A 13,321-nucleotide genomic window follows, 5' to 3' on the forward strand; every position below is an offset into this window, starting at 1 on the left:
TTCATCAGTCTGTAACAGAATTGGAATTCATTTCAGGCTGCTGGCATGCTGTTGCAACTCAGGCAGAAGTGGCACAGTTTGTTCCTGCGTCGTATGCGAGCTCCTTCTAAACCGTGGTCTCAAGTTGATGAAACAACTGTAAGAGCAATTACAGCTGTTCTGAGTGCTGAAGAACGGTCTGCAGGTCTGCAGCAGCCTTCAGGAATTGGCCAGAGACCGAGACCTGTGACTTGTGAAGAACTTCCTTTGGCATCTACATGGAAGTCAACCAACAGTAGAAAAAGCTCAACAGAAACTGAATTCTCTGACTCCTCTAGTGCTGAAAAGTAAGATGTTGAGGTCTTCTAGACACTGTAGGTTGCAATTTATGTATGCAAGCATCACTTAAATTTCTGCTAGTAATAAGGAGGTGGAAATAGTGGCAGTACAGTTGAAAGGTGTGTTACTGTCCTATGCTGCATTGTAATCTCACTGAGAAGTATTTCATACACGTGCCTGCTGTTTGAGAGAGCAGTCAGGAATATTGTCCATGAATTGTGATCTTTGAGAAGTAGCAGGAGAGGTTTAACAATGGCATTAAAAAACAATGCATGACCGGTATGGGTTTTTAGTTAGTGTTTAATGTATGTTGTAGTCGCTGTAATACATATGGTCATGCAGTAGGCTGACAGGTATGTATGTAAATTGTTCAGTGAGTGCTCGTGAAACTCAAGGCATGTCCTTTTTAGAGTTTCAGTGAAATCTACATCTCCTGCACTCCACCAGCCAAAGAAGTACAAAGAAGAAGACATTTTGCTCTCCAAACGATCCTCAGATGACGGATCAGCTCAGTCCTCAGTGAAGCCTGCAGACAGCGGTAGCTGTCCCAGCCCCTGTGCCAGTCCTTCTTCTCCAGTATCTGCAAAGGTAGAGTTCTCCAACGTACCACCCTGCTCTTGAAAAGTAAAGGGATGTCTTGCTGATACCATTCTGCAACAATTAGGTATTTTACTGCTAAATTAGGAACCTGACTTAACTTTTCATTTATAACAGCTGCATAATACTTCCTTCTGGAACTTAAAATCTAGACTAAGTATCCTTGTTACACTAGTTTAATACAGCAAAGATAATATTTGTGGACTGCTGAGGTAAAGCTATCCAAAGTAAAAAAATGAGATTTTTTTTTTTCTAATAAATGGTGAAGGTGTATTAATTTTTTTCAACTAAATTAGTACATTGTACACACACTTCTGAAGTTTTTGGATTCTGCCTTCCTCTGTTTCTGTAACAGCATCCATTGATACAGATTCTCTTTAAATATTGTGTTATCTGTGTTACCTGCCTTATTATGACTGCTTGGGGTTTTTTGTGATGGTTATTTTAACAAAGCACACATTGAACGAGCTTGTTGTCATAATTGTCCCCATATACTTGAATGGTAAACTGCAGTGATACTAAACAGATTGCTGAAAGGAAACCTCATGGACTCACTGGAGGATTTAGTAATTCCTCTTGAGTTTTTCAGCTTTTAGGTTGAGCCAGTGTAAAAGGAAGAAGACATGTTTCCTGAAGGTAGAAATGGGAGTGGTGTGCTGTAGGCTGCAGTCTAGGATGATTAATTTTGGTGCCATCTCAAGGCATGGCAGACTTAAACAAATTGTAATTAATCACTAAACTTTTTACTCCTATTCTGCTCTACTTGATTTCGGCCCCTCACGGAGGAATTGTCGAGAAGTGCTTTCAAAGTGTAAAACAGACGTCGGATACATTTTAAAGCCATTTCAGACAGGAGCAGCTGATTTTACGTTTCTTCTAGAAGCTGGAGGAGGAAGGGAGGAGCACAGTCAAGGATTTCTATGTTCGTGTGTGTAAAGCTTCAGAAATAAAGCCTGGTTTATTTTGTTGTATTTATTCATTTAATTCATTTTTTCCAGGGCTGCAGATCTCCTTCACCAAGACAAAATGTGCCCGTTCGGTACTTTATAATGAAAAGTAGCAACTTGCAGAACATTGATATTTCTCAACAGAAGGGAATATGGTCCACTACGCCAAGCAATGAAGGGAAACTGAATGGAGCCTTTTGGGAGAGCAGCCTGGTTTACTTAATATTTTCTGTTCAAGGGTCTGGATGCTTTCAGGTGAGTCCTTAATCTAAAACTAAGTACTAGCAGTGGTTGGTGGTTTAGGAGGGTGCAGCAGATGACTGTGTGTAGTGTGGACAGCTTTGCTTATGACTCCTGGCCTTCTGAGAAGCAGAGCAGTGTGCAGATGTCTGTGCTTGCTGAAGAAAGAGCATTTAATTCCTCTCTGAAACATGCTTTTCTAGTTAGCTCAGTTTGTCCCTCGAAGGCGGAGACGGAATTGCCTCCAAACATCACGAGTCAGAATAATGTTTATGCCCTACAGTAATCCTCTAAAACAACAAAAAGCGCCCCAAAAATCCTGACAAAGTCAAGGATTGCTACTCTTTGGATGCCAAAGTGTGTATTGTAAGTGAGCAAGGAGTTACAGGCAAGTCATAGCTTTTTAAAGCCAGGAAACTCATAAATTTCTTCATTAAAATTTCAATAAAAACTGGTTTTATTCACTTCCAGTTAGGAAGCTGGCCATGATTCTTCCAGAGCTGTGTCTCGACTTCGTGTTCAGTGAGATGTATGTCAACAGTTTGTTGGTCAAATCTGTGGTCAGTTGGAAGTTAAAAGCTTGACCTGGTAGTGCAAAGTTGCACGTTAGCTTTGAGCCAGCTAAATTCAGTTGTTCCAGGTAAAGAAAGGCCCACTTACTTCTTCATATATAAGCTATTTGTAAAAATCAGCTGAACTTAAAATCTAAGGAACCAACCAAAACACAGCTGTCTTGGCAATACCACTGAAGGACTGCAGTGACATCCTGCGTACGATGATTTGGCAAACGCAGATGTTAAGACTGGCAAGTAATTTTCAGCAAGCCAGTTGATACCGAAAATGGGCGGTTGCATTGGTGCTCTCAGACAGGGAAGCGGGGAAGGGAAGGCACGCCGACGTCAGGAGTGCAGGTGGTTGACGTTGCCCCGCCCTTCCAGTTGTGACAGGGCACTGCACCCTCATGGGAATGTGGGATTAACTTCCCTATTAATCTTCTGTTGTCCCAACTGTCTCTTTCTAGTCCACTTTTTTTTTTTTTCCACTGTTCCTTTCATTAATTCTCATTTAAGTCTGCCTTGAGCTATCTAGGACTGCGTGTCTTACAACAGCAGTGAGTGCTGGTAATTTACACAGTGAACTGCATCTTTTGGACTGCTACATCCTAACTGGCATAAATTCACCTGAATAGTTGATGCGTTGTCTGTGGGGTTGGGTTCGCTTCTGGTTTGTTTGGTGTGTGGGCAAATCAGGGTGTCCTGAAGTAAGTTAAATGCTATCTCGGGTTTGGGGTTTCTTTTGTTTTCTTTCTGAATCCTTGTCATGGTGGAATTTTGTCCAGCTTCACTAAAGAAGGAAATAAAAGCAACTTTGACTTCTTTCTTTGAAGAACAGCTACGCTCTCCTGATTCTATGTGAAAGTTAACATAGAGGGAATGTGAGAAGGAACAAATGGATTTCTGCAAAAATAACCTACAACTGACAAGGAATGTGAATATCTAACGGACTATTCTCTACTAGAATATTCATCTTGATTTCCTTCTGCTTCAGGTGGTTTTGCAACAGCTTTTTAATCTGTTACGAAGCTCAAAAACCCTTCAGTGAGAATCCTGTCAGTGAGAGACATTCCTTACGGTCAAACCCTACAAGGCGTATTTGAAGTGGAAAAAGAAGTGCTACTTCTAACTTTCTAGATGTAAAACATTTTGGAAGCTCCAGCTTCATGGTGGAGAGTGTGTTAATCACTTTGAAACTATTTTGAAAGTTTCACAGGAAGTTCAGTTATTTCTCTCGTTCTGCCGCAGACAGATGGGGTCCCATTATGTCTGTTCTTTCCGTTTTTGTCCCAGGGGTTTGCTAGAATGGGTTCAGCAATTGGGCGTGAGAAAAGTCAAGACTGGGGATCTGCTGGTTTCGGAGGTGTGTTTAAGGTGGACTGGATCCGAAAAGAAAGCATTCCTTTTCAGTTTGCACACCATTTGCTCAACCCGTGGAACGACAGTAAGAAAGTACAGATAAGTAGAGATGGCCAGGTAATGTTACTCTCTTCTAAAGTTTTCTTTACTTGGTAGAACTGTGCATTTTTTATTGGCTTGTTCAGTTTGTCGCCGCTTGTTCATGTGTCTGCTAATCTGAATCCCAGTCCGTTGGTGCATTGTACCTTCAGCGAATGCAGAATTACCGCGGAAGTAATGGAGACATTTTGATAAAATCAAAACAGCTTCTTGCTTATGTGTTTAAAAAATGATTTAAAGGTGGATGCTTCCAAAAAGAAGTTGTTGGGGTTTTTTTGTAATTTAGTTCTGGAGGTTTGTGCCGTGTTTGGTTGAGATGTATTCTCTTAGACAGTCTGTTACACCCAAATAACTGTTCATAATTAGAAGGTTTTTTCTGTAAAGCCTGAAGAGAATCCCGAGTTTTGAGGTAGAGTAAAGCTTAGGACCATTCTCAAATCTGTTAAAGCTCTAAATGCAACTACAAAAAGCCAAAGAATTGGCACAGAATTTCTCTGTGGCAGTTTCTGCCCTCTCTCCATCCCCTCCCAAAACATCTTGATGACTCAAGAGCTAAAGTGTTTGTTTCACCTTCTCTTCTCCAAAACCTCTCTCCCGTTGTAAGAAACTGGAGGAAAGAAGTACAAGGAAAGGACAGCCACCGTATTTCCTGTGACCTCTCTTTCCACATTCTCCACCACGCTTGATGGCATTCAACTTACAAGATGTGGAAAATAATGATCTTTAGTTAGTAAATGAGTGACCTGTGGGAGGTACCAAGTATCTGGTGCGTCTCTTCTTGTGTATGGAGGTAGTGTGTTCACTGGAATTATCTTTGGGAGAACTGACATCTCCCTGGGAATGGAGACACCCCAAACAGCCTGTAGGCCAGGGTGGCTTCTGAAAGTTTTTATCTCCTGCTGAACCCTAGTAAGAAAACCTTGCTCTGCTGGGAGTTCTAATGTTTGTCCCAATAGCAGAAGGGATGAGCTCTTGGAGAAAGTTTGAAAGCAATCACCGGCAACCTCACCTACTTCAGTAATAAATAGTTTCTGTATGCTCAGTGGTAGCAGTGCAGATAACTTCCCGGATTTCCCGATCCTTTCTAGGAGCTGGAACCACAAGTTGGAGAGCAGTTGCTGCAGCTTTGGGACCGTATTCCTTTGGCAGGAAAAAACCTGACCGAGCGTGCCAAGTAGTACGGCAGAGGTAGGTACTGCTGCGTTGCTTCCTGCCTTTGTGTAGAGGAAAAGCTGTCCACGTACAGTGTATCATCACAGTACAGTCTTTGTAGCTTGTGGAAGGACAGGTACACTTGGTACTAAATATTCTATTCATTTTGATTTTTTTCCAGCTGGTTTAGGTTGTTGAAACGCCAGCCATGAGAACCAGCAGCATGTCTCCAGTAAAGATGAGGAAGAAGGCGGCGCAACAACCTCCTGACGTTCTTAGTCACGCTGTGCAGCTAGAAGTGGAAAACTAAGAGGGAATTGTGTTGTTTTCAGTGTTTCCTTGCCAGCCTGGTTTTTGGCCGAGTTGGTTTTTTTACAGTAGCGTGCAGCTGATACTTAAAAATACAGTTAAGTTCAAAACAAAGTTTGAAACAACAGACCCCTTGTAAGTTGTCTGTGGGTTTAAAATAGCATAGCAGACAGTTCAGATATGCAGTTTACAGTTAAAGCTTTCTCAGCCCAGTACAAGGTATGAGAATGTAATCTTAATTAATCAGTCTTGCAGTTCAGTTAAAAAAATAATAACTCCAACTATGTTGAAAGGCTCCGTAAGTGTTGGTTGAACTTCTGCATCCACAGTGCAAGAGAGAAGAATGTAGTCATATAAACATCTAAGCAGCTGGAGATGGGAATTTTTAATTTATTTAAATGTAATTTTTTTAAATTCGTTTAAATTTTTCTTATTAATTATTTAATTATTATTGGATTTGATTATTTTAATTAAATTTAATTTAAATAAAGAAGAAGGAGCACGAGACTTTTGAGACTGGGTGTGTCCACTGATGTTTCAATTATTTTTCACCTTTAAGCTGTGACTCACACCTTGACAAGCTGAAACAGTCTTTCAGAGGCCTGTGGCCAAGTGGCCCTTCAGTAGTTCACTGACTTAGGCACTGGTAGAAGATTTGTATTTCTTTAAAAGAATATAAAAAATAATTGCCAGTACAATTTCCATGATCATTTAACATAGTCTTTGTGCTTTCTTTCAAGTTGTTTCTTTTTCTTCCATACCACTAGTGTCTTGGTTTATTTGGCTTTTTCTTACTCCTTAACATACTGTACTGTAAGGCTGGTATAAATTCAGTGTGATCACTGTCAGCACTGTTTGTGGTCATTCTTTGGCTAAACCAAAACTTTTTTCTGCTGCTGAGCCTCTACCTATTTTCTCATGTCTGTTCAGGCTATTACCCTGTGCATCCATTTTGCCTTCTGTGTAGCGACCTCCATACATGCACCATCAGTTCTGCCTTTGCCAGGACTAACTGGGTGCATGTAGGGCTGTACTGCCTAACACACTGTGTCTCGAGACAGTGCATGAGGCTCTTGCTGCCTTTTACAGTACTTCCAGGCCTGTGCCCATGCAGGAATGTGGGGCAGTAGTGCCTTGTACAGATTTACAGGGCCCTGTGCACTCCAGGGACGGAGCTGGCCCAGAGAGGCAGCACAGGTGGGGTGTAATGTTTGGTTAAGCAGCCCAGATAGGACTTCTGCAGCTTGATGATAAAAGGGACAGTCCAGCCATGGAATTTGCATTCCACAAGGCCACTGGCCAGTCTAGATCACTTGAGTGGAGAAGAGATTGTACCCTGCTTGCCTGCCTGACAGAGACATGGTCATGGTAAGTCTCTGTATGCCCAGATGTTAGATCTAGCTCAGTCATGGTGAATTACATGATATTATTATTATTACCCAAGTAACTGTACTACTGATCTGTATTTTCTCATGCACTGTATTTAGAAGTGGACTGTTTATCCCTTAAGCTGTTGGTCTGGTGTCTGTAACCATCTCCTTTTAGCAGGGCTGCCTAAAGCCCTTACACTCCGGTAGCAGAAGTGGACTGCCACTTTGTGTGACGATACCAACAGCATCATCAGCCTGCAGAAGAACTCCAGCACTGCAGCATAGTTTTTAGAGACACCCTACCTGCCTGATCATGACTGAGTGTGATCACCATACCTGAAGTGAGAACTAAAGCAGGAAGAAGGGCAAGGACCTGAACCTATCTGAAGAGTAATAGGGCAGCAGCAACAGCCAGCAATTCAACCCAATCCTTGCATTGGTGATGACAAATGGGAGAAGTGGCCTGTGACCATCCCCTCAGCAACAGTAAAAATCCCAGATTGGAGGTTGTTCTGTGTTAAGAGTAAATTAAGTTCTTGCAAGCTAGACCATTGTCCATAACTAGAGTGTGGAGGAAGGGAACATAAAGAGGGTTCTGAAGAATAGTCAAGAGTTTTGCAAGGTTTGTTCATACATGAACAAAACTTGGCTGAGGAGTGCTGGTTCAGGACAACTCCAGTTATGTTCCTCAACACAGAAGGTCCGAGCTTTGCCAATGTCTCATGGGAAAATGCTGAGCTGTGCTGCCTCCTCAGGAACATATTCCTGCAAACAGGGAAAGGTGGCAAGCTGTTTAGCCATAGACCTTTTTTGTTGTTGTTAAATACTGTGCAGCGTGAAACTGCTAATCTGTCGCAACTATTTGCTTCAATATTTGCTTTCTTGCATTTTTTTTTCCCCACTATTGAGCTGGTGTAATTTCTGCTCCGTCATCACAACACCTACAAAGACATGGTGGGCTTAATTGTAGTGAGGGATTTTTTGTAGCTTCCATTTTAAATGCTTGGCACCGGCTGTTGTAGAAATGAAATCACAGCTCCTACCTGGCAGGCCCAGCACAGGCTTGTGGTTGGATTAGTCCATAGTTACTCCCAGGCACTTTGTCTTTAGAGCGAGTTAAGAGGGGTTTCTGCAGCTACTAATTCTAACTTTTGTTTTTGTGAAATGATGCTGTAGTGATTGTTCAGAGCAGCCACTTCTCCAGATGTATTCGGTCGCGGTGTTCACTGTCTGGAAAACATTAGCAGTTAGTCTCGTGTTGCTCTACATCTTGCTGTTCCCACTTAGCTGCTCTGCTTTCCTTCCCTGTGGATCACGCTGCGTTGCTTTCAGCCGTCACCCCCGCTGCCTTTGTTGCATCTTCTGACAGGAACCGCAGTGCACAGAGTAGGTGATGCTGCTGGATTAAAAGCTTTATTTGCTGTTTTGTTTCATTTGGCAGATGTTGAAATGTGTCACCTAAACAGGAAGGGGAAGTCTGGGTTTAAAAGCAAATTGGTTCTAAGGAAAGCAGATTGGGGGTTGTATTACATTAGAGAATAGTCCTGAAAACACTAAAAGCACGTCTCATTGCCAAATCAGGCAGTCTAGAGAAGAGGCTCTATTTTATTTGTGTCAAGCCAAGAAGCAGTTTTAAAGCTGATTTGACACCATGCGGGTGTAAATTTACTAATTTTTGCCTTGTGCTGTATAGTGCACAGCTCTGAGATTTATGGCCTCATCTCTTTTGAGTTTGCAGACATGAGTGATCGTACTGCCTGCCCGACCTCTGGGGGGTTCCCCGCTTGGATCTATCTCGTCTGCCACCCGGGATTTGTGCTCGTCCCTGCTGTTCCAGCCTGCTGTTCCCGAGGGTCCGGCCGGACACCGGGATCGGCTGCCCAGGGGTTTGTGAAGCCTTTGTCCCATCCCTTCCCGGGACCCCAGGGCGCCATTGCCGCGTGCTCCCCGAGCTCGCTCCGGAGCGCCCCCTGCAGCCGCGGGGGAACCATCGCACCCGCCCCGCTCACCGGGAGCCGCCAGCGCCCCTGCCGGCTGCGAGCGGAACTGCACCCGAGGGGAAAGGGCCCGGCAGCCGAGAGGGCTGGCACTGGGTTTGTGCTTCTGTCTGCTGTTACTGCCGCAGTTATTGCTGTTTGTTTGACTGGTTATACACACACAGATATACAGTAGTAAAGAACTGTTATTCCTGTTCCTCATATCTTTGCCTGAAAGCCCCTTGATTTCAAAATTATAATAATTTGGAGGGAAGGGGGTTGCATCTGCCATTCCAAGGGAGGCTTCTGCCTTCCTTAGCAGACACCTGTCTTCAAACCAAGACAGGGGGAAAAGGTAAGAAATACAACTGGAAAAAATCAGAGAAACTTGAGCTGAGAAAAGGGCAGGAAATGTGAGAAGAAAATAGTGAGAAACAGGAGGGGAAAAGTTTGAGAAACCTGAGGGGAGGAAAAGGTCAGGAAACATGAGTGGAAAATGGGAAATGTGAGGAAGTTGTAAAACACCCTCCAAGAAAGAAAGAGTATTCACAGCCCTATTCTAATGTTCCCAAATACTGGCTTCCCTCAATCAATTTTATATCCTTCCCCAAAAGAAGGTTACGACACTGCTGGCCACACCTCTCCCCCATCAGCTGAATAAAGAGACAGTAGGAAACTTAGGAAAAGGAATACACTTCAAAGTCCCCATAGGTCTGTGCAGGAATCAACATCTGTTGCTCTCTGAAAAGACTGGTTGTGGCAGACTACTTTTTAAAAAGCTACCAAACAGAAAGCATTTCCATAGGGATCTTTTAACCCAATTTCTCTATAAAACCCGCTGAAGTACCTTGCCTCCAACACTTCTCTGTGTTTTACAGAACACTTGCAAAGGATCTGGATATTCCTTGGCTCACTGACAAGGTGAGGCCATGATTTACAAGCAGTCCTGGGAGCTGCTTCAGCTGAAAGCTTAGAGCAGCCCATGTGCCTTCCTCTGTAACCCTCCAGAACAACGGGATTTGGGGAGGGGGTTGTCCAAACTTCTACACCTTCGACCTCACTTAGGGAAAAGAGTTTGAATTAACAAGAAAGGTTGGAAAACAGGCTTGTAGGCATCGTAAAGAATTTCCATTTGCTACAATATTTTCTTAAAATGCACACAGCTGCACAGTAGAGGTACTGGGCTTCCACCACGTACTGATAAAATTATTTCAGTGGACAAACCTAAGTCTTGAAGAAAAGAACAGACCAGAAAAAAAGCCGCTTCAAATATGATACAAGCAACAATAAGAGAAGGAATTTACCATGAAACTTCTTTATTGCAGAAGTTCAAGACTAACTTTTGTAATCTTAGATGAACTAATCCTAGGTTTTGAATAAATACACTACTGTTCAATAGTAACATAATAATCCTAGAGGAACTAATCTACAGTTTGAAACAAAAAGTCCGGAATTAATAGATGTTCCCTTGCTGAAGCAGATGATTGGTGCCAGGACTCCACTTGCTGCTTGTCAAATTCAGACATTCATTGCTGAATATGTGACAGCTTTTTGTCGAGATACTGGCACCCGCTCTTCACTTCAGAGTAGCTGCAGCTATCCTATAAGGGAGAAATAAAAAGAAAATTAGGGCATGCAAGCCTTTCTGCAGAGTTTACAATTTCATGTCCTTTGCTTTAAAATAGCCTTGAGCCAGACTCAGTGGCTACCACACCCTGCAGATGGGGTGTCACACATACCTGTTGTATCTGCTGATAATCTGCTAGGACTCAATGAAGCAGCATTTTCATGAAAAAAAAAACCATGAAGACAACATGAATAACATCTCACTACCCCCAGAAAATGCAAACTTATCTAAAACACTAAAAATAAACTCAGTTGACTCTAGAGATTTTCTTCTCTGTGAACCACAGCTCTTCTGGGAGGTTCACAATAGTAAATCCCCAGCTCCTGGCATAACCCAAGATATGCAATTGAGCTTCTCAATAGGCAACAAAAGGAGCACATGCTCTAAGGCTCTGGTTGGGACATCTCTTGCCTTGCTGTGTGTTCACAGCTCAAACAGGGCTCAAACAGGGTTTTGCAAAAATCAGGCCCAGCCCAAGCAGTGTCTGGGCATATATGCCAATTCCGCAGAGTTTCCCTTTGTCTCACTGAGTAGTACCAGGGAATCTAAAATTCTCCTTCTGCTCACAAATACATTTGCAATCTGGCTGAAACAGAAATAAACACCGTCCAAAAAGCCTCAGTGTGCACACAGAACTGAAGATGTGCAATGTTTGTGTCCAAACCAGAGAAGCCCAGGCTGGACGGGCAGAGTATCAGGTTTTTAACAGCCCTCTCTGCTAAAATCGTAGCGAGGATCAGCCACCTGAAAGATGAGTAACGGTGGCTGTAGGTTGAGTTATGTGCTTAAAACACTGAGAGAGTCAGGAAACCTTTGGGATTACAGCTGCTGGTTTCCAGTCTCCTCCTCCCCCTGTGTATCAGCACTCCTCAGCTCACCGGGATGCTAAGGCAGTCAGCAAGGCCTGGGCCAGTTCCGGGTATGTGATGGTTACTCGAGCTCAGACATTGATCCTGGCGAGCCTTTTAACACCACCTCAATGGAATTTGATTGATAAATACACTGAAGAGTCTGCTGGTAATGTGGACTCAGGGAAGGCATAAGAGAGAGATGAAACGCAATCTTCAGAGTTTTATCCTTCTCTACCTGTTAGGCTGTGGAGCCTGCAGTCAGAAACTTCCGTTGTTCACCCACTTCCTGAAACTCTTGGTGATCTCGTCTATCAGGACATGTAAATTCTGGTATTCCTCATACCCTGCGTTGAAGTCATCCTTGTAGCACTGTCTCCAAGGAGACAATGGCTACATATTTTCTAAAGGAAAAATCAGATCATTTTTCTATGAGTGTGCTCTAAGAGAACACTCTAATATGATTCTATTCCATAAAGCACGTGTGCAATTTTACACCAAGCACACAGTGAACGTCAAGCACAGACACCAAGCTTCAAGCCAGTCGCTCTGTGACTAGCTGTTTCTACATGCAAGCACACGCGCTTCAAGAGAATATAGTCAGGTAACTCTAGAGATCTGCCACATTTTTATGACAGTTACTTACTAATATTTTACATTGTAGAGGTTTTCTTCAGAAGCAAGTGTAGCACACTTAGAAAACACTGGCACTCATTCAAATATCGAAGGATCAACAAATACAGCGGCTTCAGTGAGAGAAGAAACACTGCTAAATTACAATTTCTTTCTATGTAAGGACAGCTTAATTAGTTCCATTTACTTCTGAAAATCCATCTGCATTCAGTTTTGGCAGGGGTTGCATTTATGGAGTTGGGTGAACAGAGCTGGAGTTCTCACCTACATTTATGTCTAACAGCAAAGCAGAGTTAATGATAAAATTTGATTCTTCTAGTGAACAGCAATTACCTCGCTGACCATTCAACTGAGGCACTTGTAATATGGCCACAAAAAGAAACTCGAGAGAAGTCTGAAACCACAACAAAAACCCAAACCACCACATCAGCTCCTAAGGAGGGCAAAACTCATTAATGCTTAAAGCCACTGATGTGTAAGAATCTTTCCTCATTCCCTTCAAGAAATGCAGGAGGCCTGACTGCCCCTGCTGATGTCACAGCTCTGACAGAAGCTGGGAGCAATTTGCAGTGTTTTATACCCCACACACACACACCTCTCCCTCCCCTCCTGCACTGCAAATGCGACGAGGGGATGCAACACCACTGCTGCAGCTGACCCTGTGCAACTGCACTGCAGGGAGTCCTGGCCTTACCCACCATGGTGTTCATCTCAGCTCTGAGCCTTGGAGGCCCTGGAAAACCTTCTCAAACTCATCCTTCCAACACAGTAAAGATGGGAGCTAATGTCTCTACAAACAACTTGATGTGGGCGAGGGTCTTTAAGAGAAATGAGTGTTTATGTCTTTGAAATGGGCCTTAATTTGACTACAGTTTGAACTCCTGAACTTTAGGACAAACAGGTTCACACAAAGTCTGTTGCAGAGCCCAGACAACCTGAACTTCTGAACTTTGGAGGCAAATGACATGTTCAGAGGGGGAATATGTGGTAGGCAGTTCGGGAAGGCTGTACCTTCCTAGTACCTCAGACAATGGGGAAAGGAAGAGGGCAACAGTTTAGGGTAAAAAGAAGCTGTGTCCTCCAAAACCTCAAGGGAGACCCCATGGGGTATGGTCTAGTGGGCTCTCTCCCTTTATTCGAATAAAGTTGCAGGACTTCTCTGTCTCCTTCATGGACACTGGCTTTTCATAGTCTGGTCTTCCACACACTTCCAACACAGGAAAGAGCTTGCAACTGCTCCCCACTGTGAGTGGCAACAGCTAAGTGTTATTTGACTTGCATGAAGTGGTCTG

General features: G+C 43.3%; 1 pseudogene; it reads left to right on the top strand.

The window, feature by feature from the left end:
- The window catches only part of LOC138103954 (3'-5' RNA helicase YTHDC2-like), a 29,112-nt pseudogene extending 23,048 nt beyond the window's left edge, over nucleotides 1-6,064 (top strand).
- The last annotated feature ends 7,257 nt before the right edge of the window (nucleotides 6,065-13,321 follow it).

Source organism: Aphelocoma coerulescens (genome assembly GCF_041296385.1).
Source record: "Aphelocoma coerulescens isolate FSJ_1873_10779 chromosome Z unlocalized genomic scaffold, UR_Acoe_1.0 ChrZ_unloc_scaf_1, whole genome shotgun sequence".
NCBI classification, from domain to species: Eukaryota; Metazoa; Chordata; class Aves; order Passeriformes; family Corvidae; genus Aphelocoma; species Aphelocoma coerulescens.